This window comes from Bactrocera latifrons, unplaced genomic scaffold, assembly GCF_001853355.1.
Source record: "Bactrocera latifrons isolate USDA-ARS-PBARC rearing strain unplaced genomic scaffold, ASM185335v1 scaffold_598, whole genome shotgun sequence".
Classification (NCBI taxonomy): Eukaryota; Metazoa; Arthropoda; class Insecta; order Diptera; family Tephritidae; genus Bactrocera; species Bactrocera latifrons.
The window spans coordinates 111,570-115,975 of NW_017537265.1; the positions used below are offsets into that span (position 1 = coordinate 111,570).

Below are 4,406 nucleotides of genomic sequence, written 5' to 3' on the forward strand. Positions count from 1 at the left end.
TGAACTCTGGCAACACTCGTATGTTCGAATATTCTAAGTCAGTACTTTTCTATTTTAATGAATACCGAAATTCTGTCTATACAAAAAGTAGTTGCTAATAAACTGTCGTTGAATAAACATCCTCGGCTTTCGATTTTATTTCATCAACAATTTTTTTTAAATTAATATTATATGTTTGACAAGTCTAAAAACTTTTTATACGGATTTGAAGTTACAGGATCGAAAAAAAAATTATAAAAAGATTTTAATCTAGTATGGTTTTAAAATCACTGTCTTGTAATTATGTTATGCTTTTAACACACTTAGCAATATTGCTGGAATGAACATGAACTTGGAAATCCCCTTCTTCGATGACTCTTACCTACACATTTTTTTCGCATGATATTTACATTGCCGAAATTGATATATCCAGTGAAGATACCGACTTTAGTCCAGTTCGTCGCAAACAATTGCGCTTGTTATCAAGTAGCGACGAATAATTATGTAGCTATGTAAATAATTTTCTTTATTTCCATTCTAATTTTGTTTTCTTAATTCTGGATTTTGTTTTTTGCTTAATCTACCACTTTTTGAACAGTATGAATAATGTATTTTAAGTTTAAATGCTCAATAAAATGTCATAAGAACATACAATCTTTATGCATATCTGAAATTTTATAGTTTTCAACATTTTTTACATGGTTTTCCGAAGTATATATGGTTCTTTATTTCATCTTACACGGTTTTCAGATGACATGGAACGTATCACCCCTTTTTCTATAGAAACGCCTCTGCTTTACACTTTTTTTACACGGGTTTCGGAGGAATGTATCTACCGTGTGAAAAAAGAGTTGGCTGTATATTAAATATCTTCTCAACACATAGAATTGTAATATAATAAAAACTAGAGGACCCGTCCATAGTTTGCTGTGGATGGCCGTTAGATAATACTACCACTAGCTTCTATATGATTTATATTAGTCATCCACCGTCGAAAAGAGATTTGCTAAGTTGGAAAGTAGCGAAATGACGTCCTAAAAAGGCGAAAGCTCTGTGCCAAGGTCATAATATTACAAAAAACAACGAATTGTTGATTCTGAGGAATGTTTGAGTGTTCTTTAATCGTAATAAAACCGAATTTTTGCGTCGGTGTGTGACAATAGAAATATGGAGTCCAATCGACAGTCATTCTAGTGGACTGCCCATGATGAATCAGTTCTCAAGCGTGGAAAGACGAAAAAGTCGGCTGGCAGGGTTATGACATCAGTCTTTTGGGATGCACGTCTTGTAATATTCATCGACTGACTGCTGAGCTAGTTATAATCTATTGCAATGCGTATTTGTTGCAGTTCTCTTCTACTATTCCAAATGGTTAGCAATTTTATTATTTTTGAAGAAGAATCAGTTTGAAATTGTACGCATATACTTCATCATTTCCGTTTACATATTTAAACGCGTCCGATCACTACTAATTTCAAAGTGCTATAAGGAGAACCGTAGTCTCCGACGCGCTCTTTATAAGCACTGACTCGGCCGGCTGATACCGCCGCAAATGCTACGTCCCGCAATTTTTAAATCTGTAATATCTTCGAAAGTAATCATTTAAATCTTATGCTGCATAGATCTACATATGTATCAGAGAACGTCAGGGGTGTCACTTTTTGGCACCCGAGCCACATGCTCAATTTCGTTAATTATTTTTTTATTAATAGGCATTGAAGACCAAATACATATCAAATATATAATGCCTTTGTTGTAAACCTTAAAATTAAGATGAAATTCGATGAGTTAGCTCTCCCCTCTATACCCACGGCACTGAAGGAACACACGACAACACACCACACCAACACCTTTTTTACGTCGATCTTGAACCGAGCGAACGTGTCACGCAGCGTCATTTTTTTTTACCCACATTCCGCACGTATTATTGCATTTACTAATGTATATTTTGAAGTGGTAGTGTAGTGAGTAAAACAAAAAACCGAAATTGTGTCTTTTTTAATAAAACTAAAATAAACCCGAATTGTGTCTTTCTTGCTAATTAAATTTTGCCGGTGAAATAACCAGAGCCGAGTTCCAATGTGAGTGGTGGCTAAAACGAAGTAAGTAAACATTGGTCCTTCGAGCCATAGTGAAAGGCACTATGGAAAAATAAAAAAATAAAATAAAAAAATTTGGCCTGAGTGACAAATAAGTGGATATTTTTAACATACGCCAAGTGAACAAGCTTAGAAAAACAAAAAAAAAAAAAAACTAATAAAATTAAAGAAAAAAAATTGTGCTGTGACAAAAGTGTAGTTAAAACAGTGAAAAAAAAGGAAGTGAGACAGTGAGCATATAAGAATGCAGTTCAGTGGCGACATACATACATATACACACATACATACATAAATGCGAGACTAGGCAAAACATTTGCCTTCCGGAAGAAAAAAAAAAACGAAAGTGAAAGCTACAGTTCTGGTGAAATACAGCAAAGCAGTTTTTTTCTGGTGTAAAACACAAATGTACTCCACATTTTCGACATCGTACTTTTGTACGAGATGTGCAATTGGGATTCTTACATCGCGGCTTTCCCTCCTTCACATACTCTGGTAAATGCCCAACGTTATCTAGGCGAATGTCACGTGGTGGTAGCGGACCAGACATGGGGCGTTGACGTTTTGAAGATATTTCTACTTCCAAATTTGTTCGTCGACCTTTTCCAATTCTCATATCAGTACCAGGTTTTGTCAGGCACTGGGCAACTTCTGACACAAATTCGTGCAATACCATCTTGGGCTCAGTTTCATTGGTGTCCGCATGATGTCGCTTATATAACATCCAGACATTGATGATAGCCATATCACACATGTGGTAGAATAATCGGTTTGTCCACTTTCGTGATTTTATGAGAATATGACTACGACCCAGTGACGAATCCAAGAGGTCAACGCCGCCCATGTATTTGTTATACTCGTGGATAACGTTTGGACATTGAATGCTCTCTGTAATTTTTTTCTTTTTGTTGTAACTTTCAATGGTAGGTACATTCGCAGGCGTTTCGCCATTGGCCGCAAGATATAGCTTTATTCCAGCCATTGTTGAAGCCATGTTGACAACTTTATTGTCATTCCAAGCCACAGTTGTAACATCAATTCCGTGAAATGAAGCAGCGTATTCTTCCCAATCACAACGATTTTTAAATTTCTGCTGTAATTTGCACAATGGAATTCGTGAACGGCGAATAGCCTTGTGTTCGCAAATATACCATCAACGGAATCGAAGTGTAATAATTGTCAAAAAAAATTGCATGATTTACAAATCGCGGAACCGAGCGGGCTAATCTGACAACAATATTTGCTGACGCACCCAAGTTTGGTTCATTGCCTTGACGGTGGTCGTCATCGCCGGAATAAATTTAAAATCCGGAATCTTCGCACAGTAGGAATAATTTATCACCCCATGGGTGTGGCTTATCTGGCATGTATTGTTTCATATAGTGCTTTATTTTCGTCACACAGATTTGCTTGTCAACACATAATCTTGCTCGCATTGGAACCTTTTTGAAGTTCCTATTTAGTGCCGTGAGTATTGGGCGTATTTTGTACAAACGGCCATATCCCGAATCGTGTTGTGGTATTTGTCCATACATTTCAACTGCCTCAGACACCGGATTACGTCTGCAAATGCGCGCAGCATCCGATGATGTTGATGGCAGTTGCTGGCATCACGCGGAACTCTGCCTGTCACGATTAGAGCGTGGCATTCCATCGTTATTATTAAAATGCAAGAATTGGCGAATTCTATCGTAGCGATTCCTTGGCATACAATCCATGATTGGCTTGAAACCATAGTTACCCCCATAATAATCGAATTCCGGGATATTTATACACCGACATATAAAAACTGATTCCCATAAAACGTTGTATTTCATCAGGCGTGGTGTTCAATGGGTTTTCAATGTTTTGTTGTATTGCGTACAATTTGCTCTGTTCCACAATATTTGAAATAATGTCGTCTGACATAAGAAATGTAAAAAACTGAAGCGGCGAATACAATGCCAATATCTCCGGTGTCAAAGCCTCATCACCTCGAAATCTTATCCAATTAGCGTATAATTGAAGATTTCTTTTTCGCCACAACGGTTTTTTGAATACATCAGACTCTTTGTCAATCCATACCCCTTCAAACATTGTGGCATACTCCAGCCATCGGGTGTGATCACCTACATACAACAACTGGCTCTTCTGCAACATCCATACCTAATAAAAATCTTATTTAGAAACAAAAAGCTTTCGTATAAGAGAAAGGGATATTTTACATTGATTTGGTTCACTATTTTCTTCTATAACTGGATTGCCGATATAGGCATCTGCAATATCTGCCACATTCTGAACAACAGCTAAGTCAGCAATGTTCTGAACATCTGCTACTTCGTCTTCTAAATC

At 36.9% G+C, this 4,406-nt stretch overlaps 1 protein-coding gene across 1 annotated transcript in view; it reads left to right on the forward strand.

Annotated features, from left to right (window-relative positions):
• LOC108974864 (uncharacterized mitochondrial protein AtMg00810-like) overlaps positions 1-4,406 on the forward strand; it is a gene marked incomplete at its 3' end in the record, with an annotated part of 33,240 nt that overhangs the window by 1,170 nt on the left and 27,664 nt on the right. The window lies entirely within an intron of this gene.